Below are 11221 nucleotides of genomic sequence, written 5' to 3' on the forward strand. Positions count from 1 at the left end.
AGCTGTCAGGTGTGCAATGGGAGCTTTTAAAGGACAGAATCGAGCCCTTTTTTTCAAGCACAGGATACAACTAAGAAAGCAGAGCCTGTGCACAAACCATAGACGCCACAGTAACACGCTGTAATCGTGACTGAGGCACTCAGCAGAAGTCAGCATCTCCAGGCATTTGATCTGCGTAGGCCAGCTGCAGAGGACTGCTTTCTTACTATCTTAACAAGAATTCCCCGTTTGGATCCAGTGGCATGTGCTACTACTTCTGTGCGCGGTATATTTGTTTTGGGGCCTTGGTTTTTTTCCTTTCAGTAGAAAACTACCCAATCTCACAAAGACAGCCTGTTTCTAGAGGAATGCAAGCAGGTGGGAACTGCCTGCAATTCACTTTGAATTTCACCAGTTAAAAAGAAATTACCGTTTCAAATTACAATATTTTGTAACACCAATCAATCCTCAAAAATTCAGCACCACGTGTGGAGTAACTGCTTACCTCAACTGAGAAACCTTCAATTGGAAAGGAAGAACTGGGGATACTAAAGATAAATGTCACAGCAACGAGGGCCGAGAAAACAACACACAGGAAGCTGAAAAGATGGGAAGAAGTTAAACAAATTGTGGAGATGCAGCAAAACTCATGCTGCTCTATTTACATTTGCTGACTGACCACCAAATCAATTCACAGTGAATTTGTGCTTCCAGCTCGTTAATGAGGCAAAGCACCAGAATCTCACCACCTGAAACCTGATAGGGAAAACTGCTCCTTAGAAAGTTCCTTATCTTGCTGGGGATTTTAGTATTCATACATATTCCTGGCATCAACACGCTTGCCAAAGAAACTGCATTTTCTTGGACAAGTATCGCTTTATAGTCTTCAATACAAATACTGGGGTCAGGTCATTCTGTGCCTGTTCTATATTATTTACTCTGCTGTACCATGCATTGATGAAGCCAGAAGCAATAACTCTTTGAAATTATTAAGCAGCATTTTCTCTGGAAATGCTGACTTAGATTTATGTAGATAAGGCAGGGAACCAACAAAGATGCCAGAGTAGAGTGAGCAGAGGGGCTCGGTGAAAAAAGGAATGGATGAAGCTGTAAGACTGATACAAAATGCTTTTTTTCTCTTTTCCTGACCTTTAGGAATGGCAGGGAAACGAAGCAGAACAAGAGGAAAAGGGAATCAAGTATTCTGTCATATGTCAAGTGCTGCTCCTTGGAGACAGGGAGGCAGGGTTGGAGTTTCTGCCCATTAATCATGTTGTGATCAGCTCTGCCACTTGTGCTGGATCTCTGAAAGAGTTTCCAGGCGAGTGAAAATCAAATCAAAATTGGTTCTAGAAGATAAGGTCCTATACATGTGGTCTGATGCTAGGACGGCATATCTACTCTATTATTGTCCATGTAAAAGAGAAACCAAACTTGACCAGCACTAGAACAAGGAGACACAGGTATACACAGTTTCATTCTTGTTTGCCTCCCCCTGCAAAACTTGTTCCAGAACACGTTTCATCTTGCGATGTAAACATTGCTGTCTTCATGTCTCCTTAGATTAAATTTTGATGTAGAACAATTTTACTGGAATCAAGCTACCTAAAACTTTGACCTGATTTCTCTTAAAAGTTTTTAACTTCTCCAGTTTCATTATAATAAGACTAAATGTATATTTCTAAATGTTAAGTTTCTTAAGCACTGGAGCAGACTGAAACACCTCTTGAGACAAAAAAAGTAGCCATCTGAAAATGCTGATCCACGTTTCTGGCCAAGAAGGAACAGTATACCAACCCTTGCTTTTCTAACCCTGAAAGCTTCCCAGCATCAGTTCACTCCAGCACCAGTTCACAGCACAAGACTGATTTGATTTTCACTGATTGCCAGCAGCCTCGAGGGGCCAGCTGCTCTAGCAGCTGGAGACCAGCCAGGAGTAAAGTGGCCCTGGCTACCGTCCCCTGTGCTGATGGCAGGGGAAGGAGGCGTACAAACTACTGGAGCAACTGCTTGAAGATTCCTGAAATGGGGAAGAAACCCAGCAACTGCTGCCTACGCCAGTTTTTAGCTCAGCTTTGACCCAGCAAAGTGGTGAAAAACTATCCTCTTGGTTTGGTGGATCTAGCTCCGTGTATGCTTCCTTACCCTTTTTTTCTCTTATCCTGTTATATTGCAAGTTATATTGGTTGGCTGTAAAAATAAAAAATAAAAGAAAAAAAGGTATGTTTGCTTCTTTTCTAAAATAAAATGAGCTACATTAGTCAATTTAATTCGTGCATCATGGAACTGTAGATGGTCAACATAGCAGACAAGATGCGAAAAAATTTTCTTTTGGATCCTTATTTGAAGCAAGATTTATACAGATTTTAAAACCTCAGATGATAGATAATCTGTAGAGAGGTTAGAGAAGGCAGGACCTTGTAAACAGCATGCACTCTGTGATAATAACCCGGAAGAGTGCAGAGCTAGCCATGGCACTTATCAAAGCAGAGCAGAGCCCGGTTACAGAAACCCCTCCAGCTCTGTGGAGGGGTTATCTAAGCCAGGAAATGGGGATGGTACAGGACAGCATCCCGAAGGCTTCCTGGCTCTCAGAGAGGCAGCATGGTGTGTCTAAAACCACAGGGCAGGCTCAACACAGGCCAACGCTATTTGAAGTTTATTTATCATAGATATAGCAAATTATGTAGAATCCACAGGTATTCCTTCTACATACATACTTACCTGCAGATCTATCTTTTCTTATGAAGCCATTATAAGGGTAGTTGTAGTATTTCCTTAACAGCATATGGGATTATTTTAAAGGTCAAAGTGTTTTTCCTTTCGAATGCCACACTTTGGAGTAAAAATTCAAAACCTCTTTCCTCTTTCCTAGTACTACAGACACACATGCTCAATTATTTTTACTATGAACTACCAGTTATTAATAAAAGTGGTATTTTTAAATTAAGAGGTGTTAAAAAGTACACATAGGTCAGTATGACAATTAACAGCAGTCTTACACCAAAATAAAATTTAAACAGGCAATTCCGTTTATGTAAGTAGGTTCTTAATAAATCACACGATAAAATACACTATTGTTCCCAAAGGGGATGAAAAATTTTCAAAACCTGTTTGTCAGAATTTCACCTTTTTGCAATAAACCTTCCACAAGCATAGGATGCATGGAAAGAAAAAACCCAGAATATGCCACAACGCAATGTCTAAGGCATTAATCTGAGATGTGGGAGATTTAAGCAGTCTGCAAGTAATACCTCTGAACCTCATTAAGAACCCTAAGCTCGTTGCTTCCACAGCCACCAGTCCACCAGTGGTACTCCCAAAAAAAGGCAACAGTGGAGGTATATGTGGATAATTCATTCTCTGGAGTTGCTTTTTTCTTGCATTTGTTTTGTACATATTGACAGAATCAACTGCCACCCATCCTCAGGAAAAATTCTGTTAGGTTTCAGTCTGGATTTTTTATTTTTTGTTTCTTTAAAAAATACTTTTTTGGTCTTTATTTTACAAACTTGTGTATTACACATGCTGCTAGAACTATGGCAAAAAGGCAAAAGTGCAAATGAAGATGTTTTTAAAATGCTTGTTTTGTAGTTCTAGCTATACTGTTGCTACCACTTTTTATTTCAGATTCTCGTTTTTCTGTAGAAATAAAATAGTCAACAGTACAAAACTGTTATACAATATCAACAGTGCTCTAATGTATTCACTTAGCTACATTCTGACCATCTACACATCTCTAGGTAAACTCCCCTGGAATAAAACTTTACCTGTAATGGTTATAGGCAAAAGGAGTTGCCTATACCTGAATTGATTTTTGTGGTAGTTATTTGAATTAGCTAAAAAAACCTGAGCCATCTATAAATAATGGAAGTATTTTTTTGCCAATGAGTAGTCTGAATAGGATATTTTCCTCCTTTTCAGACAGATTATTTTACATAAATATTTTCCAAAGTAATCTACTTCACTGAAAATTTTAGGTACTAATTTGTTCAATATGCAGGCTTTGATAAATACTATAAACATTCTAAAAAGTTATTCAAAAGAAGGTAACAGAATGAGAGATTTTGCACTTTTTTTTTAAATTTGAAAGTTAAAAGTTGAGCTTTATTAGCCACTAGTGATACCGATTTATACTGATTCAGGAGTTGTCCCTTTACAGGTATTTTCTGAGTGTATTCCTGTAGGTTCAAAGGTATTGTTAACAAATTCTTAAGTGGGAAAATATCTCAATAAAAATATGTTGCTTCTGTCCCTCACCTATACACATTCGCAAACAAGGCAACTATAGAAAATGGGCTTTCTAATAACATAAACACAATTGGTTGTTAAATCTAAGGCTTTGTCCACCTAGACAGATGAAATCCTGAACACTTCTGGGATCCAAACATTTCTAAATACCTCTGTTGTCCAGAGGAAACCTATACTTTCAAGTAACCCTCCACATCAGCCTGTGGGTACTTCAAAGGTCTCTGTCTACCTTGTGAAGTACACTATCCATATCCAGCGCTAAAGCTTTTCTAAGTGGAGACTGGCAGCTGCAAAAATAGACTGCAAATCTGGTTTCAGCCAGACTGTAAGTAGATTTAAAGGCATATTTTAAAAAGTCCTGAGAGCCTGTCTTGATTACTGTGCCAAGAATTTCTACCTTGACATTTTCACTCAGTAACTCCTTTCCCTAGCGGCCCATCAGAAACCTCTCTGCTCCTCATCACCTTCACCTTAATGCTTCTTAAGAAAAACCAGCTCTGGATATGAAGTCCCTGATGTGTACTGCCTCCAATAAAAGGCTGGAGCAAATCGTCAAGGCTTTATCTGTAGATAAAAATACAAATATTCTTTCCACATGCTGGTGTATCGATAGCAATAGGAATAAGATAAACACACTGTGCTTTATTTTTTAATTCTGTTATAGAAAGCAACTGGTGTGGACTGCGTTCTTCCATCTTACCCAAAATGACCAGAAATTTCCTCTGCTATTCCTGTGCTCCATACTTGAGTCTTCAGTCCGTAGCATACTGAAGGTACATCACGATATTAAAAACTGGTGAACCTAATTAAATCACCTCTTTCTCTATCATTATGTACGAAAAAGCTTTAAAAGATAGCAGTAGTAGTTACCCTATGACATAGATGTAAATAATGAGGGTACATCATAGAGACATGCAACCTCTGTAAGGTTAAAGTTATCTCTTTAAGCTCATCAAGCACACCAGGGTGAGAGCAGGGAATAGGACCTTGCAGCTCAAGTACCCAGGTGAGTTATTACATCAACAAATCCACAATATTTTTTCGCCCATGGCATCTGTTATTCACAAAGAACACAGCTATTTGTTACAGCTGGAGGTTTCTCATTACAACATCTGAGTTCCTGGTCTTCTGAATCAAACTTAGTACGGTGACTGTCAGCCATTTCTATAACATGAGTCTTATTAAAGAAACCATTTTGAGAGGGTTTTCCTGTGTAGAAGGAGATGGGATTTTTGCAAAACACCGAAGGATGAACATCGACAGGAAAATCACATGATGGCTTTTGTCTCACTTACTAAGACTGAAAGAAGAAAAGAACTTCTGGACCTCTCTTACTGGGTATTTGGCTTAATACTATATTTAAGAATCTGTTACGGTTCTCTATTTGATTGTGATGCTTGGCAATGAAAGATTCAGCATATTCCTAACATGTGTAATTATTTTGAGCTACATCATCTTAATAAGCCTTTGAAGGAATGATGTCAGATACCTTTGTAATATATGGGGCCCACTTACATTGAGTTTGTCAAAATTTAAAATAGATAAGTGTCAGTGCTGGCAGGAGACTTGCCTTATTCCAGGAAGAGTATTTTTTTTTTCTTTTATGTAGCAAAAGAGAAAAGAAAGTGAGCATGAGAAGAGCAGTTCAGATACTCTGTGTAAACTTGTAGTACTTTGAAAACACGCTTGGTGGTTGATGAGATGTTGAAGTGTTGTTGTTTTTTCCAAAGATGAGCAGAAGAAATTATTAGTTTTGATACTCCTGCCAGTGGCTTGAAGCCCTTGCTCCTCATTCTTGCCTGATCAGTGTTTCAGAGGAACTGTTCCAGGTCCTTCCTTTGCCCTCACTGATCCTCTTTTCCAGAACAAGGATTTGCTGGTGCTGTACAGCAGTGCAGGATTTATCCCAAATTAAATCACTTCCAAAGTAGGTGTATTACATTCACAGGAGTTTTGTTTTACTTTTTAAGACTTACTCTGAGGTTTTAACATGAATATGGAGAAAACAAGTCTGTCTCTTTTCGTGTCTATCTTTTATGTTTACCATTACAGCGTCCATATAGTGTTTAGTGCTGCAGTGTTTTCATAGAAAAAAAATCTGTCTTAATATTTAGGCAGTACAGAATAACTTACCAGTATTAATATTTGCATATCGTTTTATTAGCTGCATCATGGTGCCAAAGAACTGTTAGTGAAAATTAATTGTTGATGAAGAAATTAATTACAGTAAGAATTCACTGGAGGAACAGCAACATCTGGCTTCATTGTGTATGATTCCCATTCTGATAAGGTTGTTAATAAAATTAATCAGAAAAAAACCAACAAGTATCATAATGTGTTCTGAGAGGTGGAACTGCCAGACTGTAACTGCCTTGTCTAGGGCTGCTTTCCACTCTATCCAGTGTATTAACATGTAACAGCTGACAGTCATGGGGAGGTAATGTCGCTTTTTCCTTTAAAAAAGATTATAGGACACCTGCTCACGCTGTGGCTGCTAAGCCGTACAGCTTCTCCCAGAAAGGGATCAAGCCATTTCAAAATCTCTTAGCCCTTCTTCTCCCCCGCTGCCACCCGGGGCTTGCCTCATCTCCTCGGTGCACTGACAGAGAGAAACGTCTCGTCTCCACCCTTCTCTTGGTCCTGTCGTTGTCCTTGTTTTTTCCATACTTTCCCTTTATTCCCTAACCTATATATGGTGAACAGCCCTGTCCCCTAAACCCCTCTTTTAGCCAGATTAGGTACAGTGAGGCTTTTCCGTTGTCAGATGCGGGAACACAGCTCTCAGCCAGGTCTTCCTCTCTTTTGGACTGGGGATTTTCAAGCCCGTATCTGAAAAACTGTATGTATGTATTCATGTATGTACATATGCATGCATTGTCTCCTATATAATTCAGGAGACACTCTCTCTCTCTCAGCTTGGTGTTATCATCTCCGGGAGGTCAGCGCTGAGCTCAGCAGGCAGCGAGAAGACAGCGGGGAGAGCGGGAGTAGCAGGCTGTGGAAAATAACGCTAGCCGTGCTTGGGGAACGGGCTGCGTTAGGACAGCTGATTTTACCGAGCCCGAGTGAGTTGTATTTAGCAGAGCCTCAGTGTCTTTGTCCTGCAGAATGCGGAAATTTGTGAGAAGTTGGGATGTGAGCCCACATGCCCACGCAGCTTTGGTTTCCTACGTCAGCTCCAGAAGTGATAGAGCTGTGATACTGCAGCTCTGCAGGGCATACCCTTTACCTTCGACTAGCTTCGGTCAGGGCTGCAAACATGACTAGCCTTAAGCATGTTTTGAAGCCTAGCTCTCTTTCTAGCATGCAATTTATATGCAGGCCTTTATTAAAAATGATGCGTTAAAGTTAAGGATGCACTAAACTGTTGGATAATACACCTAAAATAATTTCCCGAGTTAAAGAAAGGAGGGTAAGAACGGAGTACACTCTTGCACAGAAGATACATGCCTATAACTTAAGCAGTGATTCCCCACAGAGGTAGGGAGGGTAATCCGACAATTTCCAACATCTAAGATATGTGTTACTGGTACAGCCTGTAGTTAAGAGACTCTTTGGGGAGAGGATTCAAGATCCGTGGTCTATATTTTTCTCAGGAGAATGTCTCATAGAAACTTTGCAGAGATTTTAAATATCCTTTTCTAGGCTAAGCGCTGCAGTAGGATCTGAGGGCCTGCTAGAAAGTTTTGCTTATTCAGCATCTGGAGGTGTCAGCTTCAAAATGATGTTTTAGCCCAGGGGCTTAGCAATTAGACCTTGATCCATTAAGATACTCTGTTTAAGAGCTCTCCTCACCCACTCCTTGCCCCCTCCCCAGCGCCGTAGTAAGGAAAGTAGCAGGGCTTTCTGTAAGTACTGTGCATTTCACCTTAATAGTATATCAAATGAAATGAGCCCAATTCCCAGCTCCATGGAGTTAATTGAATTTCATATTTGTAGGTTTCCTTTATATTGCAATTGATTTTAAGATTTCCCTCTCTTCTTTCTTAAAGTCTTTAATTATTCCTGCCTTTCTTCTGCACTTTGTATTTAAGGCTTTATTATTATTGTTATTTCTGTTTGGAAATTGTCCAATCCTGGTAGGATTTTTTGCATTGCACAGAAAAATGTGAACTCTGTACCATTTCCACGAGACGTGCTCTATTATAAATCATGAACTTTATCTGTCCTGTAAATAAGCGTGAACTTCTTATGTGCTTTTCATATTAGGGAAACACCACACACGATCTGATGATCAGGAATAAATTTTTTTTTACAATAGGCATTACAGTTGGATGAAAAATCTGGAGGAATATTTCTGACTTAAAAGAACAAATCTGGTGACTTGTTTTTTTCTAAAGTTTGGGTCCATTTGTCAAACTCTTCACAAGAGGGGAAGGGAAAAGTTAAAGTTTTCATTTCAGTGTTTTTCAAAGGAGTATTCAGGCTTATTATGTTCAAAATCTTTTTTCATGCTGTAATTTCCTAAGACATTTTTATTTTAGAAATAGAAAACACATTCAATACAAACCAATTTTATTTTTTTTATTACAGTTAAATCATAATTTTTTTCATGATTTTTAGATTCACCAGACAACCAAACAATTCATTTTTACCCAATTTCATCATTCAGGAATATTTTTAGGCAATGTCATTTTAGATACTTTTAACAGATCCTATCGTTAATATGTGCCAGAAAGGTTTCCTTTGGGTGGTTCCTAATCAAGCATAATTGGTGAATATGCACAGCAAGTGCATATTAAGCCATCTCAGAAGGAATATGGAGACACAGAACAGGAGCTTAATGGCCAGCTACACAAGGTCTATGGGTACAGCTTTATGAAGATACATTTTTATAAGTCATTTTACCCCAGTTCAGTAATTCGATTGTGCAATCCCACAAAAAAAAAAAAAAAAAAAAAGACACCACACAAAAAAAAACAAGCAACCCAAAAAGCCCCAAAACCTGCATAGCTGGTATAGTGGTATAGCTAGAAGGAATAACCAGACGATGAGGTTATACTGCTCAAGAATAGCACTTCCACAAAAAGACATGGTCATGGATATGGACATGTCCTACAATGCTCGTGCCCCTCATCTGCTTATCATCATGGATGTCTCAAAAGCCTTCCTTGAATCACCTTGGAAAAACAGGTTGGAAATTACAAAATTGTAGCAAAAGCAGAACATTTACTGGGCAAATAAATGCATATCCTGAAAGGCTAAAATACAAAGATTTTACTTTAATGCCTGTATTTTAGTTGGTACCTAGAAAGAACGTACTGGGTGTGGGTATAGATAGTCTGTGGTTACTGCCAGTGTAACAATAGAGACTCTGCCTGGACACACTGATGTTTTCTGAAGTCCTGCAGTCAGAAAGAGCACTCACCCTGCTCTGGCTTAGGGCGTCAGCTTTTTGTGTTCCCTTTTCTCTAGGAGAAACAAGTACCTGTAACCCAGGTAGTGCGTACAGCAGGAGCAAACCAGTTACTACTCTGTCGAGCCCTCAGTGGGCCACAGAGAGGCACACACAAAAGCACTTTAATCTCATTTGCATTTTGTGTCATCAAAATGACTCTAGGGGTGAATAGATTGCACTATAACTAATCCTAAAAGTTTAAAAAAAAAAAAAGTAGGGCAAGCCCTGCAAAAATAATCATATTAGAACTGAAGTCATGAGCTATTTTTATTTAAGGAGGATCATTTTGACATTCTGAGCTTTTACTCTGCATTTCTTTCATGCTTTCAGCTTTTTGCTTATAGCCAAGAGGGTCAAAATTTTTATTTTTTTTTTTTTCCCTTCTGGCTGTTATCTTGTGCAATATTTTGACTCCAGGACCTGGGCTTTAAGAAAAATGTTATGTATCGTAGTGCTCATAATAAAATTATGACAATGACTTTTCAAATTAAGGCTTTGTATAAGGACTTCTTTTTTTTAAGGCAACAAAAAAATAGCACACGTTCATATCTGTATATGTGCAGATGCACGTACATATATGAATGACTAATGCTTGCCTATGTCCATTGGGGATTGTGAGTATGCTTATTTTCTTGAAGTACCCAAAATTCTTTCATTCATTGCCTAAAGATTGTATTTAGAACTTTTATTCCTTGGATGCAAAGTTTTTTCAGTCAGATTCATATTTTTTCAGAATTTAATTTGTCAAATAACTCAATACTATGTGCATCCACAAAACGTTTCTTGCAAGTTTTCCTAGTTTGCTTTAGAAGCCTGAAATATAGGTTGGGTAGACATTGTTCTATTATATCAGTTTCAAGACTCTGTAATCTTTTAATAACTCCTTCAACTGTTATCCATTGTGTTCATAATTCCTCATTTTACTGCCTTGGTAATCCGATTCCTAGTGCAGGCAAGTCTCTACCTTCCTCACTTTTTAAAGTCAATGCAATAATGATTTATTTTTTTCTTATCTTTTGTGTATAATTCATCATTTCCTCTCAGCTGGATTTTTTTATCCAAGTTTCTTCTGTGCACATTTAGAAAAGCCATTACAGCAGAAATAACTCAGGCTGTTGCTAGCCTGCAACCTTACCAAAATATACTACCAGATTTCAAATACAGAGCAGGGAAAAATTAGGCTCACCTATGACCTCTCAAAGTGCCACAAGAAGTAGTGATTTAGTGGAAAGCACTGATTCTTTTGACTCAGGTACAGTTCCTCTTTCTAGGAGCCCCTAAGATGAAAATATACCTTGTGCCTGAATATCAGCCTAAAGTACTAATTACCCTGTTCATCAAAGATCCCACTGTATCAGAATAGATTTGTTTGGAATTTACTTCCTGGTGATAACCCATTCCCTTTTCCTAATACAGTATAGGAAAACAACATAATACAGTTCCCTTTTCTTAAAATTCTTCTAGTTCTAACTTAACAGACAAACCAGCCATGTTTCAGTGCTGCTCTCTGGCCTGACACAGCTGGGGTCCTGCACCACTCAGCTGTTTTTTTCCAGGGTTACATTAAACAGCCCTCACAGATCTTTACAGGTG

The sequence above is a fragment of the Rissa tridactyla genome, chromosome 1, assembly GCF_028500815.1.
Source record: "Rissa tridactyla isolate bRisTri1 chromosome 1, bRisTri1.patW.cur.20221130, whole genome shotgun sequence".
In the NCBI taxonomy this organism is placed as follows: Eukaryota; Metazoa; Chordata; class Aves; order Charadriiformes; family Laridae; genus Rissa; species Rissa tridactyla.